This window comes from Chiloscyllium punctatum, chromosome 32 (assembly GCF_047496795.1).
Source record: "Chiloscyllium punctatum isolate Juve2018m chromosome 32, sChiPun1.3, whole genome shotgun sequence".
In the NCBI taxonomy this organism is placed as follows: domain Eukaryota; kingdom Metazoa; phylum Chordata; class Chondrichthyes; order Orectolobiformes; family Hemiscylliidae; genus Chiloscyllium; species Chiloscyllium punctatum.
In genome coordinates this window covers 34,409,213-34,432,308 of record NC_092770.1, presented here as the reverse complement: position 1 = coordinate 34,432,308, position 23,096 = coordinate 34,409,213, and the positions used below count along the sequence as shown (strand labels likewise).

Here is a 23,096-nt window from a genome sequence, read left to right as displayed (position 1 = left end):
CACAGGACATGAGTAAATAAGATTAAAGTACATGGGAGCATGGGTAATACCCTGGCACGGATTGAGGATTGGTTAATTTGGCTGAAAGCAGAGAGCACAAATAAATGGATCATTCTCAGTTTGGTAATCGTGAGGCGAGTCAGGTACCTCAGGGATCAGTGTTTCAGTCTCAGTTCTATCTGTATCAATGACTTAGACATGGAGCCACTTGTAATATTTCTAGGTCTGTGAATGATACAAAACTGGGAGGGAATGTGAGGTTTGTGGAAGATGCAAAGAGGCTTTGAGGGGACCTAGACAGGCTGAGTGAGTGGGGACAAGCACAGCAGATGGAAGATCATGTGGGAAACGTGAGGTTATCCACTTTGGAAATAGGAACAACGTATTTCTGAAATGCTGAGAGACTGGAAAATGTCAGTGACCAAAGGGGCCGAAGTGTCCTCGTTCCTAGGTCAGTGACAGTGAACCTGTCGGTTCAACAAGCAATTGGGAAGGCAAAGATATGTCAGGCCTTTATCACAAGAGGTTGAAGAGCAGGAGTTTTGTTTCAGTTGTATGGACCCACTGGTGAGAATGCACCTGGATTACTGTCTGCAGTTCTGGTCCCTTTGTCTGAGGAAGGAGAGACTTGTCACAGAGGGAGGGTAGCGGAGGCTCATAGACTGATTCCTGGGAGGGTGGGACTGTCCTGGGAGCAGACATTGAAGAGAATGGGCCTGTATTCCCTGGAATGTTGAAATGTGAGGGACAATCTCGTTGAAACCTAATTGTTAAAGGGATATACAGAATAGATGCAGGAAGGAGGTTTGCTCTGGCTGTGGGCTCTAGAACAAGGGAGGGTAGTCTCAGTATGAAAGATAGGCCATTTAGGACTGAGATGGAGAGAAACCTCTTCACTCAAAGGGAGGGGGATGTTTGGAGGTTTTTATCCTGGGGCTGGGAGCTCAGTCATTGAGCAGGGTTGATAGATTTCTGAATACTAATGACATCAAGGAATATGGAGAGAGCCTGGGAATGTAAAGTTGAGGTCGTGATTAGCCATGACCTACATCCATTGTGGATAAGCTCGAGTAGAGTGACCAAATCCTGCTCCTATAAGTGACCTCAGTGCTGGGAACCAGTGCCCAATGAGGGACAGAAAAGCCAGACTAGAGAATAATGGAGCACTTTCAACTTTTGAGCCTTCTCCTAGTGTTTGGTTGGTATCCTTACTGGGGTGGCATGGTAGCTCAGTGATTATTAGCACTGCTGCCTCACAATGCCAAGGACCTGGATTCGCTTCCAGCATTGGACAACTGTCTGTGTGGAGTTTCCTCCGGGTGTTCCAGTTTCCTCCCACAGTCCAAAGATGTGCAGGTTGCGTGAATTGGCCATTCTACATTTCCCACAGCATTCAGCAATGTGTAGGATAGGTGCAATAGTCAGGAGTTAATATAGAGTAATAGGGTAGGGGAATGGGTTTGGGTGGGTGATTCTTTGGAGGGTTGGTGTGGACTTGTTGGGCTGAAGGGCCTGTTTCCACACCGTAGAGATTCTAGGATTCTCACTGTCAGCCGTGCCTCTAGCTTTGGTTTCATTGTGTTATTTGGATATTTTACTTCGTATTCCAACATTCTATTTGGAAATGTCAAACGAGAAGTGAATCTAACCCTGACCCTTGGGGAACTGTTATTCTGCAATTTGAAAAACAGTCATCTAATATGACTCACTGCTTTCTCTCCTTAAGCCCATTCTATATGCCTCTATTTTGTTGACGCGCCTTTATGTCTAATTGATTTCGATATAAAGAAAGAACTGGGGTTGGAGAGAATCAGTGGTGTTTGTATAAACTGGGAGCATCGGCACAAATACTGAATCATTGAGAATCCTTGCACATCATATTTCCATTCCTCAATTTTATCCCAACAGAAAAGAACCGCAGTGTTTGAGAAATGTCTTTATCCTCCTGGCTCAAAAGGGAAGCCTGTTCCAAATGGAACCCTTTTTAAATCTGAGCTATGTCAGATTGACTGAAAACTGAAGCAATGTGAGCTAACACCAGGAAATATAGCATCACGGTGCTGTTTGCCGGAACATATCTCTCCTCAACAATGGCTGTATCAGTGGATTGAGTGAAACAGCACACATTACACTGTAGAACAGATCTAGATGCTTCCCTTATCAGAGCTACAAGCTCACAGCTTCTGAAAACCTGGAACTGGATTTAAAAGCAAAATGATGGGGTTTCTGTTGTACAAGATGCACTGCAGCAATTCACTCAATCTCCTCCAACTGCACCTTCCAAACCCATATCTTCTTCCATCTGGATGGACGAGGGCAGCAGATACATGGGAACACCATCTCACATTCTGACTCAGAAATACCTCGCTGTTCCTTCAGGGTAACAGGGTCAAAATCTTGGAATTCCCTCCCTAAGGGCATTGTGGATCTATCTACAGCTCATGGACTGAAGCGGTTCAGGAAGGCAGCTCACCCCCACCTTTTCAAGGGGCAACTAGGGACAGGCAATAAACGTAGCGACACCCACATTCTAGGAAGGGTAAATATATTTGTTAAAAATAAATCAGCTTATGAGCACATTACCAAAAGGGAAGTGGAGCATCTTCTGTTGTTCAAGGTTAGACTTCATCTGTAACCTTCAGTGTGAACAGTGTTTCATGTGTAATTTGAACCGATACCCACATGGTATAGGTGTCCAAGAACTCAGTGAATGACAATAAGGCAATCTCCTCCACAAATAATGTTTAAGGATTGAGAGGAGAACAGAGAAATGACAGAATAAAATGGAGTGAATTTGAGAGAAATCAAAACCAGGGAGAGAAATGACGAGAGAGAGAGAGAGTTAGAATCAGGAGAAAGAGAAAAGGGAATGTTTAAAATAACACAATATAAACAAATCTTTACAAAGTCTTTACAAAATCAAGGAATGAGATTGGACATTTTAAACTGTTTTATTTTTGGATCAATAAGATTTCACCAACAATTATCCTTCCCTTAAAATGGTGCCTATACTATTCACAATCAGAATTCAGGTTCTGCAGTGATTTTTTCGATAAGTAATGTGCAGGGATATGGAAGTAGTGGGGAGAGAGTGAGCACTGCAGACACCAGAGAGTCAGAGTTGATAAAGTGGGGCACTAGGATAGCACAGCAGGTCAGGCAGCATCCGAGGAGCAGGACCCTCAATCAGGAATGTGGAGAGGGAAGGGGCTGAGAGATAAATGGGGGTATGTGGCGAGGGGAAAGGTAAGAGGTGAATGTGATTGGTCAGTGGGAACAGTGGAGCAGTTAGGTGAGAAGAAAGGTGAAAAGTAGGTCAGGTCAAGTGGGCAACACTGAGTCAGAGGGTTGGATCTGGGATGAGGTGGGACCAGGGGAGATATGGAGCCAGAGCGATGGTATACCATCAGCATGAGCAGGCTTGAGGGGCCGAATGGTCTCCTCTTACTCCTAATTTGTCGGTTTGAATGAGGAAAGGCCTCGAGACGCTGTTAAATCTGGTACATTCATCAAATTAATCGCAAGATTGAGACAAAGATGTTGTTTTATGAAGAAAAGGATGGTGCAATTTTTAAAAAAAATCATTTTTGGGATTATTTCTTCATAGCCAGTTTTTATTACCCAGAGGGTAGTCAACCTTATTGCTGTGGGTCTGGAGTCACATGGAGACCAGACCAGGTAAGGATGGCAGTTTCTTCCCTAAAGGACATTAATGAACCAGATGGTAAACTTGCATTTACATAGCACCTGTAGCCTCATAAAACGTTATATCTGAGATTCTGGATTAGTGGTGCTGGAAGAGCACAGCAGTTCAGGCAGCATCCAAGGAGCTTCAAAATAGACGTTTTGGGCAAAAGCCCTTCATCAGGAATAAAGGTGTCCACGCTTCAGGCTCACTGCCTTTATTCCTGATGAAGGGCTTTTGCCTGAAACGTCGATTTTGAAGCTCCTTGGATGCTGCCTGAACTACTGTGCTCTTCCAGCACCACTAATCCAGAATCTGGTTTCCAGCATCTGCAGTCATTGTTTTTACCTCTTTTATATCTGAGATACCTTGTGAATATCCCTCTCTCTTTCTCTATCTACTTCCTTGAAGCTAAAGATTTGTGTTCAATTCCTCTACCAGATGCTTGAGAATGAGATGTAGTTTGCAACAGTGCAATAGTGAGGGAGTGCTGCGTTGTCAGAGGTGCCATCCTGCACTGAGGTATGAAGCCCTCTCAGCTGGGCACATAGATCCCACTGTCTGGGATTTGAGGAAAAGCTGCTGAATTCTGCCAGAAATCCTGGTTGTTGTGAACACCTGGTCTCAGTCTGGTCATTCTTAGAACTAAGAACAAAGAAAATTTACAGCCCAGGAACAGGCCCTTCGGCCCTCCAAGCCTGAGTCAATCCAAATCCACTATCTAAACCTGTCGGTCAATTCCTAAGGGTCTGTATCCCTCTGCTCCCCACCTACTCATGCATCTGTCCAGACGTATCTTAAATGAATCTACCGTACCTGCCTCTACCACCTCTGCTGGCAATGCGTTCCAAACACCCACCACCCTCTGTGTGAAGTACTTGCCGCGTGTATCCCCCTTAAACTTTCCACCTCTCATCTTGAAAGCGTGACCTCTCGTTATTGAATCCCTCACCCTGGGAAAAAGCTTGTCTCTATCCACCCTGTCTATACCCTTCATGATTTTGTAAACCTCAATCAGGTCCTCCCTCAATCTCCTTTTTTCTAATGAAAACAATCCTAACCTACTCAACCTCACTTCATAGCTAGCACCTTCCATACCAGGCAACATTCTCGTAAACCTTCTCTGCACCCTCTCCAAAGCGTCCACATCCTTTTGGTAATGTGGTGACCAGAACTGTGCACTGTATTCTAAATGTGGCCGAAACAATGTCTTGTACAATTTTAACATGACTTGCCAGCTCTTATACTCAATACCCCTTCCAATGAAGGCCAGCATACTATATGCCTTCTTGACCACTCTACTCACCTGTGCAGCAACCTTCAGGGTACAATGGACCTGCACTCCCAGATCTCTCTGCTCACCAACTTTTCCCAAGGCTCTTCTATTCATTGTATAATTCGCTCTAGAATTAGACTTCCCTAAATGCATGACCTCACACTTGCCTGGATTGAACTCCATCTGTCACTTCTCCGCCCAACTCTCCATCTATCTATATCCTCCTGCATTCTTTGAGTGATGTTTGTGGGATCTTGCTGTGTGCAAATTTGCTGGCTTTTTCACAATTCAATGGTAACTGCACTTTTTTTTTCCTGAACAAAACTTGTACATTAGGGGTTGTAAACTCTTAATGGGACGTAGCCAGGGTGTAACCAGAATCATATTTGTACATCCCTACATCCGAGGGTACCCCTCAAGTGGGATTTGTATTAACTACATCCGGATGTAAATCACAAGTGGGCTGGCGTCTGGGGTATTTGCAGTAAAGTTTCATTTACTGCGGGAGAAAGATGAGGTTTGAAATTCAATTGTCGAGTGTTCCCCAAGAATCAGTACCGGAGAGAGGGGCCGAACGGCCGCCTTCCGAGATCCAGTGGGTCCCCGAAACTGGATTAAAGTTAATGGCAATTCGCTGCCTGCAGAATAAACCAGGTGATTTGGCTCGGGACAGAAACCGAACCCCTTTAAGTGTGGCTTATTTCTCTGCAGGTTGTGTGTCAGAGAGGTCTGGGTTCTAAGGGGAGTATCTCAGCAATAAGGAGCATTTATCCTGCAGAGACACACGGATACACAGACACAGACAGATAGGCAGACAGACACGGATACACAGACAGACAGACAGTTTTGGAGATTTGGTTGGAGATTGCTGCTGCTGCTGCTCCTGATTTTTGCTGCTGTGTGCATCTTGCCCTGATCGCACTGAAATCACACCGGGGTCTGAAAACCAGGCGGTGACTGGGGTTCTCTCTGAAAGCCCCTGTTTAAAGCTGACAGCGATGTGGTGAACCTGCAGCCCGGAGAGAGACAGGGAGAGTGAGTGAGGGCTGTATCTCCGCGTCCCCCGCCTCAGACACAGGAGCTAATAGCCTCTGCCTCCAGGTTTCTGATTCCCCCCCAGCCAGATTTCTGCAGATACCAGCGATTTGTTTTAACTGCAACTAAACCAAGTGGGGGGCACCGAAAGGTAAGATAGCCATTATTTTTCAGAAGTTCCAAACGTTTTATTTTTATATGCAGCTGCCGTGAAATATTGTTCTGAAGGGAGATCCTTTTTCTCGGGATGTTTGATGTAAAATAACAGGTATTCGGTTACAAAAACAATACAGGTTACTGGTCCTGAATGCACGCAGCTATGGCCCGGCGTTATTAATGTGTGTGAGGGGGAGAGGGGGAGTGAGAATGTGGGCTACACCTCAAAACAGAGAGGAACAGTATTCATTCAACAAAAATTGGAATGCAATTTACCCTGTGTCAGTCTCTGTGATATTTTACTGCTTACCCCCACTTTCATCTCTGGGTTTTAATAACTGGCGCCACCAGGAGGTGCTGCCGAGCTGTTCGGTTGTGAAGGCGTCACATTTCACCAGAACCTTGTCCCTGTCCCACAGGTCCGGGGACCTGTGCATTTATTGGGAGAGATCCGGATTGTAGATGAAAGCAGGAATTCTGTCCCCTTTACCCCTCTTGAGGAGAAATCTACCCCTTTCAAAAAAAAATGGATGGATTGTTCTCAGCAGTTGTCAGGCTGTAGTGTTGCCCTGGTGTATGATGTTAACATCTGTAGCATTTTCCTTCAGTCAGTTCCATAGGAATGTGCAGTGTACTCCAGCCGGTTAACAAGAGACAAAAGATTTATGGAAAAAAAATCAAAGCCAAAGTTTATTCATGCGAGGAGTGCTTTTTGCAGGTTACATAAAGCCTTTATTGTATCAGATTTTTACAAAAAAGTGACTCTGGTATATTTTTGGAAAGGTGTAACATAATGTGAGAAATTAAATACTTTGGTTTTCATGTTTCAACCGGTCGAGGGCTGCTGTCTATTTTCTGCTTTCTCCAACCTGCTATTGGCTGGATTTAGCTTCTAGCTCTGTCTTGGCTGCGTCTGAAACATAGAATGAAACCCATCGGGTGTGGAGAATAAATTACCAGGGATGAATGCACGGTAGATCTGTCAGAATCTCAAATACAAAAGATTGCTTTCCATTGCTGCAATTCTCCTACTGCTCGTCCATTTAAGAGGATGGAAAATAATGACTGGACGTGAGCAGGCAAGTTTCTGCTGGTGTTCAATGGAAGCTGATGGCGTTTAAAACTGAATCAGTTCCTGGGGGTCAGGCGCTTTATTCCCGAGTCTTGTAAGATTAGCTCAGTTGCATCTTGCCTGATTTCTTGAACAAAATATACATTCCCTCTCGAAAGCAGATCATCTGAAATAAATAAATTGTTAAGTCAGGACTCACGTTTAAAACCAGCAGCTTGGGAATCAAAATCCCAAATGCATGCAGCTTTCCCATATTATCGGTGAGGAACTAAGAATCTTCTGTTTTTGGTCTTAACCTGCGGAACTGATACTCTTGTGAATTTTTGAACGCTGACGAAAAAGTTATCTTAAACACACAGAAGCTTGGGAGGCGGTTTCCTTAAAGCACTGATTCAAATTAAATCTTGATTTACATTTTCACTTCTGAGAATTCCAGTCTCACGTTTCTGTTTGTTGCACCCAATCAGATCCTAGTTGTGAATGAAGCAACGTGGTTGGATGGTGGCGTTTCATCACCTGGGGGGTTCAGGTTATTTAAAATCAGGAAATGACAAGTTGAGGACCAGCTCCCAGAGCTCACGTCGTTCCCAAAGAATTACAGGAAAACGAAGTTTGTCTTTTTATGGGGTTAAAGATCAAAGGGAGGAAATTCTCAGATGGCTGTGACACTGTTAGAGGTGGTAGTGGTAATACCACTGGGCTTGAATTCTAGGCCAATGATTGATGGTGACCAAGGGACTGAAGGGGATATGCAAGGATGTTTTGGAATATCGTGTGCAATTCCGGTCTCCTTCCTATTGGAAAGATGTTGTGAAACTTGAAAGGGTTCAGAAAAGATTTACAAGGATGTTGCCAGGGTTGGAGGATTTGAGCTACAGGGAGAGGCTGAATAGGCTGGGGCTGTTTTCCCTGGAGCGTTGAAGGCTGAGGGGTGACCTTATCGAGATTTATAAAATCATGAGGGGCTTGGATAGGGGAATAGACGTGGTGTTTTCCCTGGGTGGGGAGTCTAGAACTAGAGGGCATAGGTTTAGGGTGAGAGGGGAAAGATATAAAAGGGACCTAAGGGGCAACCTTTTCACACAGAGGGTGGTGCATGTATGGAATGAGCTGCCAGAGGAAGTGGTGGAGGCTGGGACAATTACAGCATTTAAAAGGCATCTGGATGGGTATATGAATAGGATGGGATATAGGCTAAGTGCTGGCAAATGGGACTAGATTAATTTAGGATATCTGGTTGGCATGGACGAGTTGGACTGAAGGGTCTGTTTCTGTGCTGTACCTCTCAATGACTCTATAGTACTGAGGTTAAAATCAGATTAGCTGTAATTATATTGAATGGAAGAATAGGCTGAAAGGGCTGAATGGCCTACATGTTTGGTGCAGGTTCACAGCAGATAGTGATATTGCAAATCAATGAAAATCTGGAATGAAAAGCTGGCTTAATAACGAGGGGAGGGAAGGGGAAGGGGAAGAGAGGGCTAGTCTTCTGACTGGCTTTGAGTTGAGGAGGGGGAGCCAATGGATGAGTTTGTTTAAACAATCTCCCACATGAGATTAGAGTGTAAAATGAAAGGTATTGGGATTGGGGGTTATGTACCAAGATGGATAGGGGACTGATTACTGACAAGGAATAAAGAGTTGGATTAAATGGGTCTTTCTCTGAATGGCAGACAGCGATTCACAGGGTGTGAGAGCGAATGGTACTCGGACCCCAGCTACTCAGAATGGTTTAGATGGTGGAGCTAAATGTATTATCTCCAGTTTTACAGGGTGGCTGGGAGGGGGTGCTGTGGGGAGGATACAGAGATGTTTGTGTGATTTGAACAGGCTGAGTCAGTGGGCCAAGGCAGGGCAGTATATAGTGGATCAATATGAAGTTAGCCACAGGTTCAGTAAAACAGGAAGGCAGATTGTTAACTGAATAGCAATCAATTGAGAGAGGGGAAGATATAACATGTCCTGGGTCCGTGTACACCAGTTACTGAAGGGGTAAGTATGCAGGTGCAGCAGGTGGTGAAGAAGGCACAATGGGGGTATTCTGGCCTTTCTAGTGGGAGGGCTTGCTGCAATTATATAGGGCATTGGTGAGGCCACACCTTGAGTATTGTGTGCAGTTTTAGTCTCCTTATCCGAGGAAAGATGTTCTGAATATGGAGGGAGTGCAGCAAGGATATACCGGGGATGGCAGGACTGATGTATGAGGAGAGATTGAATTGGTCAGGATTGTATTCATGGAGGTCAGAAGAATGAGTCTATTCGCACAGAAGCATTTAACATTCTAACAGAACTAGAGAGTAAAAGTGTTCCTGATCACCAGGGAGTCCAGAACCAGGGCTCACAGTCTAAGGATAGGGGGGTAGGCCATTTAGGACTGAGATGAGGGGAAACATCTTCACCCAGAGAGTGGGGAGCCTGTGAAAGCAGGCAAGGTCAAAACATTGTGATTTCAAAGAGGAGTTGGATATATTATGTAGGGCGAAAGGGAATCAGGACATGTGGGAAAAGTGGGAACAGGAGACCGAGTTGGACAATCAGCCATGATCACACTGAACGGTAGAGCAGGCTCGAAGGGCTGAATGGCCTCCTCCTGCTCCTATTTTCGAAGCTTCCTTTCTCGTCAGTGGGAGGTTCCTCTCTGCCAGTCCTGTTAATTCCTTACAATATTCTCAGAATCTCAATCAAATCAGCCCTTAACCATCGATATTCCAGGGAATATAAATCTGTTTGATGTAACCCATCTCGTTATCCAATCTTGGAGTCCAGGTAGCATTTGGCTGGCTCTCTGCTGCCCTTCTTCCAAGGTCCAATTCTGACGTCAGTCTGCACATTGCTAAAGATTTATTGAATACAATATCACAACTTTTCTTTGAAACAAATATTATTGGAGAAGCTCAGCAGCTCTGGCGATGAACATTTCAAGTCAAGGAAGTTTAAAAAAACCCAGAAAAATGACAAAAAAAAAGTGATCACAAGAGCAGCCAGAGTTTGGGAATACTGTGATGAGTACCTCACCTTCTGTCTCCCCAAAGCCTGTCCACCATCTACAAGGCACAAGTCAGGAGTGTGATGGAATACTCCCCACTTGCCTGGATGGGGGCAGCCCCAACAACACTCAAGAAGCTCAACCACCATCCAGGACAAAGCAGCTGCTTGATTGGCACCACATCCACAAACATCCACTCCCTCCACCACCAATGCTCAGTAACAGCAGTGTGTATTACTTTTGTCTTTTATTTTTCATCGGATGTTGGTCTCACTGACTGGACACAAATTACAACAGAAGCAAAAAATGTGGAGCAATTAATACATCTTTAACTAAAGCGAACTGTTTTTAACAAAACCTGATACATCGATAGGGTGAGGCTCAAAAAAAAACTGATTGATGTTTGACAGAGCTGTTAAAATCTGAGCAAACTTCTCACAGCAATGAACATTTCACGAGGTTGATGTGAAGGTCCCAGTGCTGGACTGGGATGGACTAGGTCAGAAGTCAGATGACGCCAGTTTATGGTTCAACAGGTTTACTTGAAATCACGATCTTTCAGACCACTGCTGTTTCATCAGGTGAGGTGAGATGAAACATACAGGTACAGAATTTATAGGCATGGAGGTCAAAAGATCAAAAGTAGCAAATGTTGTGTCTTTATTCAAGAAGGGCTGCAAAGAACAGCCTGGGAGCTATAGCCCAGTAAGCCTAACATCTATGGTGGGTAGGTTACTTGAGAAGATTCTGAGATATAAGATAAACATGCATTTATAAAGACAGGGTTTGATTAGGCACAGTCAGCATGGCTTTGTGCATGGGAGATCATGCTTCACAAATTTGTTAGAGCTCTTTGATGAAGTGACCAGGAAGGTTGATGAGGGCAGGGCAGTGGATGTAGTCTATGTGGATTTCAGTAAGGCCTTTGAGACAGTTCCACATGGTAGGATGCTCTGGGAGGTTAAATGTCATGCAATCCACTGTGAGCTGGCAAATTGGATACACAATTGGCTTGATGGTAGGAGACAGAGAGTATTAGTGGAAGGATGTTTGTTGGGCTGGAGGCCTGTGACTCGTGGAGTGCCTCAGGAATCAATTCTGGGCCCATTGCTGTTTGTTATCTACGTCAATGATTTGGATGAGAATGTACAAGGTATGATTAATAAGTTTGCTCAAGACACTAAAATAGGCAATATCGTGGATAGTGAGGAAGGTTATCAGAAATTGCAGCAGGATCTTGATCAGCTGGGGAAGTGGGCCAGGAAATGGCAAATGGAGTTTAATATAGATAAATGTGTGGTCTCTCATTTTGAAAAGTCAAATCAAGATAGGAGTTTCGTGGTGAATGGTGGGGCCTTAAGGAGTGTAGTGGAACAGAGGGACCCTGGAGTTCAGTGCACTGTTCTCTGAAAGTGGAGTCCCAGGTAGACAGGGCAGTGAAGAAGGCTTTAGGCACACTGGTCTTCATCAGTCAGGGCACTGAGTGTAGAAGTTGGGAAGTTACATTGCAGTTGTACAGGACGTTGGTGAGGCCACAGTTGGAAAATTGTGTTCAGTTTTGGTCACTTTGTAACAGGAAGGATAGTATTAAACTGGAAAGAGTGCAGAAGACATTTACAAGGATATTGCCAGGACACAACTGTCTGAGTTATAGGGAGAGGTTGGACAAGCTAGGACTTTTTTCTTTAGAGGGTAGGAGACTGAGGGAGGATCTTATCGAGGTGTATAAGATCATGAGAGGCATGGATAGGGTGAATGCACTCAGTCTGTTTCCCGGGGTTGGGGAATCGAGGACTAGAGGGCATCAGTTTAAAGTTGGAGGGGAAAGAATAAAAAAGAACCTGAGGGGCAACTTTTTTACCCAGAAGGTGGTACGCATATGGAATGAGCTGCCAGTTGGACTATAATCAGGCATCGTATCACTATAACCTGGCATCGTCTGACTATAACCCGGCATCGTCTGACTATAACCCGGCATCGTCTGACTATAACCCGGCATCGTCTGACTGTAACCCGGCATTGTCTGACTGTAACCCGGCATCGTTTGACTATAACCTGGCATCGTCTGACTATAACCCGGCATCGTTTGACTATAACCCGGCATCGTCTGACTATAACCCGGCGTCGTCTGACTGTAACCTGGAATTGTCTGACTATAACCCGGCATTGTCTGACTATAACCCGGCATCGTCTGACTATAACCCGGCATCGTTTGACTATAACCCGGCATCGTCTGACTGTAACCCGGCATCGTTTGACTATAACCCGGCATCGTCTGACTATAACCCGGCATCGTCTGACTGTAACCTGGAATTGTCTGACTATAACCCGGCATCGTCTGACTGTAACCTGGAATTGTCTGACTATAACCTGGCATCGTCTGACTATAACCTGGCATTGTCTGACTTCTGATCATGAGATTGAAGCGGCATTTAGAGTCTCAGTTGTGATGTGGCAGGGGTTTGTTGACTGGTGTGGACATGATGGGCTGGATGGTATTCCTCTCTGCAGTAAATGCCTGTGAGTGTCTTTGCAGGTTGTTAGATGTGGAATGGCCTGAAGCCTAATCAATGCGATGGAAACTCTGAATCAAAAGTATTTCTATTTTCCAATGTGCAGTTACAGAGTATGATCCAGACTGGGAAAATCCTCAGGGAGAGCTGCATGATTGTAATAATGTGAAATTAACACTGTTTAAAACAGAAATCTATTCTACTGATACCTCGTAATTTGCTTTTGTTAAGGATCTCAGATCAATGTATCATTATTTTGCCAAACGAGATATACCACATTGTTTGAAGATAGAGAAATTTGTTTAGACAAACCTTGTGGGTAACCTTGTACATTCTGAATAGACATTGATTGATGATAGCAGTACAAATCCCTGCTAGAAAGAGGTCAGGAATGGCCACAGTGTCCTACTAGATCCAATTTGCTGAGGCAGAAATAAAGTATCTTTTACAGAAATGGAGCTGTCTTTAAACATCCCGGAATCTTTTCTTTGCTTTATGTTACTCTGACTGTGAGTTTTCATTTTCAAATTGACAAACGTGAAGCCTTGCTTTGAAATTCTGACCCAGGATCGTTGCCTCAGCGTGGACCAGGAACCACAACAAACAAGATAAAGAGAACCAGATCACAGGGATTAGAAATAATGAATTTAATTCAAAGAAATGTTTTCTTGTTATTCACACATGGGATGTCTATGTTGCCACTGGAGAAACTGGGATTGGCTGCCCTGGAGCAGGGAAAGTGGCCCGACAGTCAGCATTGCTGCCTCACAGCGTTTGGGAACTGGGTTCAACTCTGGCTTTGGGTGACTGTGTGTATGAAGTTTGCACATTCTCACTGTGTCTGTATGGGCTTTCTTCTGTTGTCTAAAGATGTGCAGCTTCGGTTGGTTGGCCATGCTGATCTGATTTATTATTGTCACACATACTGAGATACCGTGAAAAGTATTGTTTTATATGCCAACCAGACAAATGATACCTTATGTAAGTACATCAGGATAATAGAACAGAATGCAGACTATTGTGTTATAGCTACAGAGAAGGTGCAGAGAAAGATCAAGTCTAATATATGAAATTGGAGACTTACTCAAAAATAAAGTTTTAGGGCTTTGGGGAAAACTGGGAGGGAAGCTAGCACTGGTATGATGGGCAGAATGACCATTCTACAGATTGTTCTGCTATACTGTGTGTTTCATTAATGCAAATTTGGTTTTATGTGATCAACGAATTGGGGTCACTCTAAAGCATAAACCTTTCAAGCATATATTGGTTATAACACGATTCTGGCCCCATTAGTTTATATGGTGCTGTTATTACACAATTTTCTTATAACACAGGATCGCATGAGAATGGAACTACCGTGTTATAGCAGAACCAACTGTATTTGTCACCTTCATCATGTGGTTTGGTTTTGTCACCTCTGTCCCATTTCCTATTCACCCAGTCATATCCAGTTGGAAAGCCCTTTGAGATATTTTAATAATTAAAGGCATCTTTCTAGGGATAAGTTGTTGGTGAGTAAAGTAAAAGTATTTCCTGGAAATCTAAAATAAAGGTGGAAAATGCTGGAGAAACTCAGCAGGGTTTTTTTTATATCTGTGGAGAGAAAAACATGGTTAATGTTTTGAGTCTGATATGATTCTCGCTCAGAATTGAAGTGTCTTTTCAAATCAATGATAAACGCTGCACGCATCGTCACCTGTTAACCATTACAACGGCGCATTTGCTATCATGTGAAGCTTTGTATTCAAAAGATTATAAAAAATGTTTTGTTTGTCAGACTGGGAAATGACAGGTCTTGTGAAGGCTCCCTGGAATAAAACTTCAGTTTTTCTTTTAAAAACTCTTTCTGGACCAGAGAAGAAGTAAACAACCAGATCCTCAGGGACTATGTCATTGTTTTGTCCTGTTTACTGAGAAGTCACATGCCTGGGTTCATGTGGGAGGTTTGGGCTCTTTAGACTGTTTGGAAAGGTCGGTTGGAGTGTGGCCTGCAAAGATATGGGTGGCCTTATCATCCTTTTCCATATTTTTGAGAAGAACTCTTTGAGAGTCCAGTATAAGAGATAAAATGCTGATGCCGCAATTCTCCTGAGAAGCTTTTGGTAGATTTCTTATGAACAAATCCTGAATGAGATACTTCTAAAAAATCTCCATGTCAACTGCATATATTCGGTGACACCTGTACCAGGACACCAGATCAATGCCATTCGGAACATTTCATATGCTGCCCTTTTCCTTCAGAAACTACCAATTATTTGATTAATTTTTTTTAAGCTGATCTCTGTAGAAAATGAGTACACATGTACATTCGGTTATTTATAAGGGTTCACTTTTCGCGTTCCATATTTCAAACTGAGTTCACTAACTTGCATTGTTGTTGAATATGTCTAATTTTATATTAAGTCAGTAGTTCTATTGTTTATTTAAAAAAACCCAGTTGACAGATTTCTTGTGTATTCAATGCACTCTGGTAAAGTTGTGAGTGTGAATCAGGAGCAGTTTCTGGGCTCTATGTGAAAATACAAAATACCTTCAGATTTATTCCACTTGCAGGTGGATTATGATTTGCTTCCTGTGTGTCTGGCGACAGGTTCAATCTGTCTAGTCTAAAGTTTATTTTTTCAGTTTGAAATGCCCTCCAGTGAATCACGTGTTTGACAAACTATACAATTAACAATTAACAAGCCCTGCAACAACAACGGGACTTCAGCAATTAATGGTAGGGCCTTGGGTAGTGTTGTAGAACAGAGAGACCTAGGGGTTCAGGTATGTAATTCTTTGACACTTGTGTCACATGTAGACATGGTGGTGAAGAAGCCATTTAACACGTTTGCCTTCATTGCTCAGGCGTCCGAGTGTTGGAGTTGGGATGTTATGTTGAGGTTGTACAGGACAATGTTCTGGAATACTGTGTCCAGTTCTGGTCTCCCTGCTACAGAAGGATATTATTAAGCTAAGGACAGGGTTCAGAAAAGATTTACCAGGATGTTGCTGGGAATGGAGGGTTTGAGTTATAAAGAGAGGCTGGAACATTTTTCACCGGAGCATAGGAGGTTGAGAGGTGACCTTATAGAGATTTATAAAATCATGATTTTATAAGGCATAGATAAGGTGAGTTGCAGGTGTCTTTTCTCTAGGATGGGGGATTTCAAGACCAAGAGCCATGTTTTTAAGGTGAGAGGAGAAAGATCTAAAAAAGACATGAAGGGTTAATCTTTTTACAGAGAGTGGTTTGTGTGTGAAATGAACCTCCAGAGGAAGTGGTGGATGCAGGTACAGTTACAACATTTAACAGACATTTAGGTGAGTACATGAAGAGGAGATGTTTGGAGAGATCCGGGCGTAGCTCAGGCTGGTGGACTAGTTTAGTCCAGGTCATCTCCTCTGCCCTGAAGCTCTTAACCATGTACTGAAACAGACCCCCCTACCTGCCAATCTCCCTTCCCACCTATCTGCTCCACCCTCCTCTCTGACTTATCACCTCCATCCCCACCCCCATTCACCTATTGTACTCTTTGCTACCTTCTCCCCAGCCCCGCCCCCTCCCCTCCCATTTATCTCTCCACCCTGGAGGCTCCCTGCCTTCAGTCCTGATGAAGGGCGTTTCCCTGCTCCTCGGATGCTGCCTGACCTGCTGTGCTTTTCCAGCACCACTCTGATCTAGACTCTGATTTCCAGCATCTGCAGTCCTCACTTTTGCCTAGTTTGGGATTATGTTCAGCATGGACTGGTTGGACCGAAAGGTTTGTTTCTGTGCTGTATGACTCTTTATCAACAATAGGGAAGGGTAGGGAGACTACGATGGGACTAAATGCAGTGAGTAATCAATCACTGTATCCCCCGACTCTGAGCTTCATTCACCATGTCAGTTATTTGTTTGCACCTGATATTTCTCCAGTGTCAGAGTGACTATTTTATTATTTATTGTGTGGCACATTTCAGAATCTCAGCACATCCCAACACACTGGGGGACCTTTAGATCAAATCCAGTTGAAGATGGAACTCGGAGCTAGAAGCTGAGGAAGTTGAGGTGGCATCCCCAGTGACTCTGACAAACGGTCAACTACGTGAACAGGCAAATATATTTTAGAAATATAGTCGTTGGGAGCGAGAGAAATGCAACTACCAATTTGTACACAGCAAACCCCCACAAACATTAATGAGACCGATGATCACATGATCTAGTTTTCTTGTGCCATTCGTTGAAGGCTAATTCTGGGCTGGACATTGAATCCAAAAAAAAATTCTAACAGCCAAACAACCAAAATACAACCAATAAAAGTGTCCGTAACAGGAAAGTTGGAGTACAAGGTTCTTACACACTGGCTGTTCTGATGCCCATTAATAAATAAAGTCAGTAAAATAGTGACAGTCCCACTTGTTAGAGATAACTGGGAGTCACTGTGCATCAGGCAAGGGGGCAGGTTAAAAAGGAGAGCCTGTTATGGTAGTCTTAGCTGGTGTAGGAATTGAACCCACACACTCAGCATCAATCACCAGCTGTCCAGCCAACTGAGCCTAACCAACCCACATTATTAATGCCTGTAGGTCAGGAAGCATCGTCCTTAAACTAGATGTGTTCATGGTATTCATCAGGGATTTGTTCTCCTGTCCGTCCCTGGTCGGGTTCTGTCGCAGCAACAAAGAAGATGACAGCAAAATCCCATTCTTTATTTCAGTGCATCCCCTCACTTTTATTCCAAAGATAATCTCACAAGTACAGAGAGGAGCTCCCAAATCAGGCCGCTTATTCCATTCACCTTCCAGTCTCACTCCAGAATGTAATGGTCACGGGAAGTCTGTGCATGGCATAGTCAGAAAGGTTCATCACCAATCTATCAAAGAGAAATGGTTTCTCTCATTGTACTATGGGTGACTTTGGAACTCTCTGCCCCAGAATGGGGTGTGGCCGGAGTCAGTGAGTATCAAAAATGTAGAGGTGGATAGATTCTAAACCTGACCCTAACCTGAACATCTAACTCTAACCATCACCTGAATTCTAACCCTAAAACTAACTCTATTCCTGCTCTAATCTCTAATCCTAGCTCTAATTCTAACTTTATCTGTAACCCCAAACTTAATCCTAACTCTAACCCTAACGATAACACTATTTGCACATTTGGGAAAAGGTGCAAATATACAATGAGGAATGCAAATGGAATTTTAGCATTTGTTGCTATAACTGTGCAAAACATTAGAGACTGCATTTGGAATAGTATGTACAGTTTTGGTCCCCTGACCTCAAGAGGGGTGTAGTTGTATCAAAGGCAGTTCAGATGAGGGTTAAAGGATTGATTCCGGAGATGAGGGACTGCCTTATGGAGTGGGATTGAGTAGTTTAGGCTGGTACACTCTGGAGTTTAACAGAATGAGAGGAGATCTAACTGAGGGATTGAAGATGTTAAAGGGATTGACCAAGTTGATGTGGAAAGAATGTCCCACAAGGTGAAACAATCTAAAATGAGGATAACAGTTTTTGCATAAGGGGTAACAGATTTAAAACTGAAATGAGGAGAAATGCCTTCTCTTTGTGGAAATGACATTCCAGTTTGTGGTGGATGTTGGGACATTGAGTAAACTTCAGGAGGAGATCGACTGAGTTTTAATTAGTGACAGGGTGAAGGGTTATGGGGAATGGGCAGGTAGGTGGAGTTGAGGCTGGGATGAGATCAGCCATGACTGTATTAAATGGCAGAGCAGGTTCAAGGGGCTGAGTGGCCTTATCCTTCTCTAGTTCTTATGCAGCACTTTTCATAACATTCAAAAGCATCTACACCCGATGATATAAAATTACTGTTGCAGTGTAGAAAACATGCCAACTAATTAGCATAAAGTCAGATCCCCCAGTCAGGAGGTAAATAAATTTTGGCAAAATGATATTAATTGGCTAAAAAACTGGAGAGAAATCAGCTGTTCTCCTTTGAAGTAGTGCCACAGGATCTTTTATACCCCCCTGAAAGAGCAGTAGGGTATCTCTGGGATCACCTTATGAAGAGATAATGTCACTGTCAAATCCTCACGTCCTGGGCTCAGGGCTGTAACCTGGATATTGAAGCCACAACGTTCTGATTGATTCTGAGGTGAGAGTGTTACCTCAGCCGCAGGATAATGTTGGTGCCACTACATTTATTGGTGACTACAATAGAATGTTGTCTTGGTAATGTCTCCCGAAAACAGCCACGCTGTTTTTCTGAGGTGTGAGCTGAGGTCAGGCTTTTGATCCCAGTGAAAATGAAGCAGCTGGTGAGGAAGGATTGAAATTCCTAACTCCCAGTTAGCTCTTTACGCCACTCTAACTGGGATCGATGAACTTGGATGTAACCTCAACACTGAACCTTTGACCTCCCGGGTCAACATGGCAGTTCCCCAAGAGTCTTCCTTGGAATGATTGTCTCAATTGGAACTGCCTTGAGAATGGAACAAAATACATTATTGCTCCAAACTGTCAGAATCTGAGGCCCTTACAATCATTCCGACTTCTGAAGTGGGGCATAAACAAGGTTGGGAAAGTCAAGAGCTATTTGTGCTATTTTGATGCAGCATCTGTTTGTTAACCTGTACCAGTATGCAGGCTACAATGGGCCGAATGGCCTCCTGCTGTGCTGTAAAAGTCCTGTGATTCTCTTCAGAAACTTGGATTTGTCTTCTGCTTGGTTCACATCTCTTACTTGAATTTGAGAACAGAGTCATGTTTGGAATCATCTCCTTTCAGGATTATAGAATCCCTACAGTACGGAAAGAGGCCATTCAACCTATCAAGCACTAGCCCTCTGAAAAACATCCCAACTAGACCTATCCTCCTTCTCTATCCCTGTAACTCGATGTTCCCTATTCTGGATTTGTGGTGCTGGAAAAGCACAGCAGGTCAGGCAGCATCCGAAGAGCAGGAAAATCGATGTTTCGGGCAAAAGCCCTTCATCAGGAACACAGGCAGTGAGCCTGAAGTGTGGAGAGATAAGCTAGAGGAGGGTGGGGGTGGGGAGAAAGTAGCATAGAGTACAATGGGTGAGTGGGGGAGGGGATGAAGGTGATAGGTCAGGGAGGGGAGGGTGGAGTGGATAGGTGGAAAAGAAGATAGGCAGGTAGGACAAGTTGTGGGGACTGTGCTGAGCTGGAAGTTTGGAACTAGGGTGAGGTGGGGGAAGGGGAAATGAGGAAGCTGTTAAAGTCCACATTGATGCCCTGGGGTTGAAGTGTTCCGAGGCGGAAGATGAGGCATTCTTCCTCCAGGCGTCTAGTGGTGAGGGAGCGGCGGTGAAGGAGGCCCAGGACCTCCATGTCCTCGGCAGAGTGGGAGGGGGAGTTGAAATGTGGGGCCACAGGATGGTGAGGTTGATTGGTGCGGGTGTCCCGGAGATGTTCCCTAAAGCGCTCTGTTAGGGGGTGTCCAGTCTCCCCAATGTAGAGGAGACCGCATCGGGAACAACGGATACAATAAATGATATTGGTGGATGTGCAGGTAAAACTTTGATGGATGTGGAAGGCTCCTTTAGGGCCTTGGATGGAGGTGAGGGAGGAAGTGTGGGCGCAGGTTTTGCAATTCCTGCGGTGGCAGGGGAAGGTGCCAGATTGGGAGGGTAGGTTGAAGGGGGCGTGGACCTGACTAGGTAGTCACGGAGGGAACGGTCTTTGCGAAAGGCGGAAAGGGGTGGAGAGGGAAATATATGCCTGGTAGTGGAGTCTGTTTGGAGGTGGCAGAAATGTCGGCAGATGATTTGGTTTATGCGAAGGTTGGTAGGGTGGAAGGTGAGCACCAGGGGCGTTCTGTCCTTGTTACGGTTGGAGGGGTGGGGTCTGAGGGCGGAGGTGCGGGATGTGGACGAGATGCGTTGGAGGGCATCTTTAACCACGTGGGAAGGGAAATTGCCGTCTCTAAAGAAGGAGGCCATCTGGTGTGTTCTCTGGTGGAACTGGTCCTCCTGGGAGCAGATACAGTGGAGGCAGAGGAATTGGGAATATGGGACGGCATTTTTGCAGAGGTAGGGTGGGAAGAGGTGTAATCCAAGTAGCTGTGGGAGTCGGTGGGTTTGTACCTGATCAGGTCCACGCCCCCTTACAACCCACCCTCTAATCCTGGCACCTTCCCCTGCCACCGCAGGAATTGTAAAATCTGCGCCCACACCTCCTTCCTCACCTCCATCCAAGGCCCTAAAGAAGCCTTCCACATCCATCAGAGTTTTACCTGCACATCCACTAGTATCATTTATTGTATCCGTTGCTCCCGATGCGGTCTCCTCTACATTGGGGAGACTGGACACCCCCTAGCAGAGCGCTTTAGGGAACATCTCCGGGACACCCGCACCAATCAACCACACCGCCCTGTGGCCCAACATTTCAACTCCCCCTCCCACTCTGCCGAGGACATGGAGGTCCTGGGCCTCCTTCACCGCTGCTACCTCACTACCAGACGCCTGGAGGAAGAACGCCTCATCTTCCGCCTCAGAACACTTCAACCCCAGGGCATCAATGTGGACTTCAACAGTTTCCTCATTTCCCCTTCCCCCACCTCACCCTAGTTCCAAACTTCCAGCTCAGCACTGTCCCCATGACTTGTCCTACCTGCCTTTCTTCTTTTCCACCTATCCACTCCACCCTCCCCCCCCCCGACCTATCACCTTCATCCGCTCCCCCACTCACCTATTGTACTCTATGCTACTTTCTCCCCATCCCCACCCTCCTCTCACGTATCTCTCCACCCTTCAGGCTCTCTGCCTGTATTTCTGTTGAAGGGCTTTTGCCCGAAACATCGATTTTACTGCTCCTCGGATGCTGCCTGAACTGCTGTGCTCTTCCAGAACCACTAATCCAGAATCTGGTTTCCGTCATCTGCAGTCATTGTTTTTACCTCAATGTTCCCTTTGGGTAACTCACCTAGCCTACACATCTGTGGACAATTTAGCATGACCAATCCACTTTAAATTGCACATCCTTGGACTGTGAGGAGGAATCCCACACAGACACAGGGAGAATGTCACACAGGCAGGTGCCCAAGGCTGGAATTGAACTTAGATCCCTGACACTGTGCGGCAGCAGTGCTAGCCACTGAGTCTCCATGCCAGCCAATGTTGTATTGGTATTATTGTAGCCATATCTATCTAGCTGTATGTGTTGGTGGGGGGTGTTGTGAGTAGAGAATGGAGGTGTGGGTGGGTGGATGTGGTGAAGGTGGTTAATGGAGAGGTGTTGGGCAAACAAGGCAATGGGTCAATCCCAGATCACCAGGAGTGGTTTTAACCAATTAAACTGTTTCAACCAGTTTTTATGAAGTCGGTTTTCTTTATCCTGGGAATGTGTATCCATCTGACAGTTTCTTGTCTGTGCAGGCTGGAAGTGGCCCTGGGCAGTGTGATGCTGTTTAGTTTGGGAATGATGGTGGTGGAGTGGTGATGTCACTCATTGAATATTCCAAAGACTCAGGCTAATACCTGAGGGACACAAGTTCAAATCCCATTACAGCCACTGGTGCAACTTAAACTCCGTTAATAAATCTGAAATATACAGCTGGAATATGGTAACCATGACAACAACCACTAATTTCTGAAAGAACATCTGGAGTTCACTGATATTCTTTCGGGAAGGGAATCTGCGGTCCTTACCCAGTCTGGTCGGCACATGGCTAACCCTGACCTACAAAAATGGGGTTGACTCATTACTGGTCCCTGAAACAACACAGGGAACCACTCCGTTTAAGGACAATAAAGTAAGGCCAATAAATGCTGAACATTGAAGGGAATGGGGAGAAAGCAGGAGCAGTTGGATGATCAGCCATGATCATGCTGAACGGTGGAATAGGCTCAAAGGGCCGAATGGCTTCCTCCTACTTCTGTTCCCTTTGTTTCTATGACTTACCAGCAAAGAATATATGTAAAAAAACATTATTGTTCATCATTTCAATGAGCTGGAGAGTTTTATATTTATACAAATTTCAAATTTATTCAAGCATCCGAGCAACTTCAATAGAAACAGTTTTCTTCATGGCTGTTTCCTGCAATGTGATATAAAAATAAAATATTAGTTAAACAAGAAAATCATTACAAGTCAGTCAGAATCAGTTCTTTAGATGTTGTAATTTGAGGTTTTGTTGTATTAGTGACTGTCTGGAACAAGACAGACCGGACAGGATTGTGCTAAACAAAAATACATTGCTCCATGTACACTACAGGATCCAAAATTCAGAGCTGTTAGGATCACTGGCTGGTTACATAGAGAATACGGATAGATTCCCAATGTTGTCCATCAGTCACAGTCAGCTTGTTACTGTACGGTAACCAGCAAACTACGCACACGGACAATTCTAGCAAAGTTTGGATATTGCATTAAGTCGTGTCAGTAAGTTCCTGGATTCCTGTTGGTTGCTACAGGAGGGGAGGGTT

The 23,096-nt window shown here is 44.6% G+C and overlaps 1 protein-coding gene and 1 long non-coding RNA gene across 5 annotated transcripts in view; one reads left to right on the top strand and one right to left on the bottom strand.

The window, feature by feature from the left end:
- The first annotated feature begins 5,687 nt into the window (after nt 1–5,687).
- Nucleotides 5,688–23,096, top strand: part of nav3 (neuron navigator 3) — a 927,909-nt gene continuing 910,500 nt past the window's right edge. For all 4 annotated transcript variants that reach the window (XM_072552054.1, XM_072552051.1, XM_072552053.1 and 1 more), the window contains exon 1: nt 5,688–6,147. The gene's annotated coding sequence lies outside the window, so the exon portion shown is untranslated. The remainder of the gene's footprint in view (nt 6,148–23,096) is intronic.
- Nucleotides 6,830–7,670, bottom strand: LOC140457792 (uncharacterized). The gene is made up of 2 exons (XR_011953361.1): nt 7,424–7,670; nt 6,830–7,065 (listed from the first exon to the last, which is right to left on the bottom strand). It is a non-coding gene; the product is annotated as an uncharacterized lncRNA (long non-coding RNA).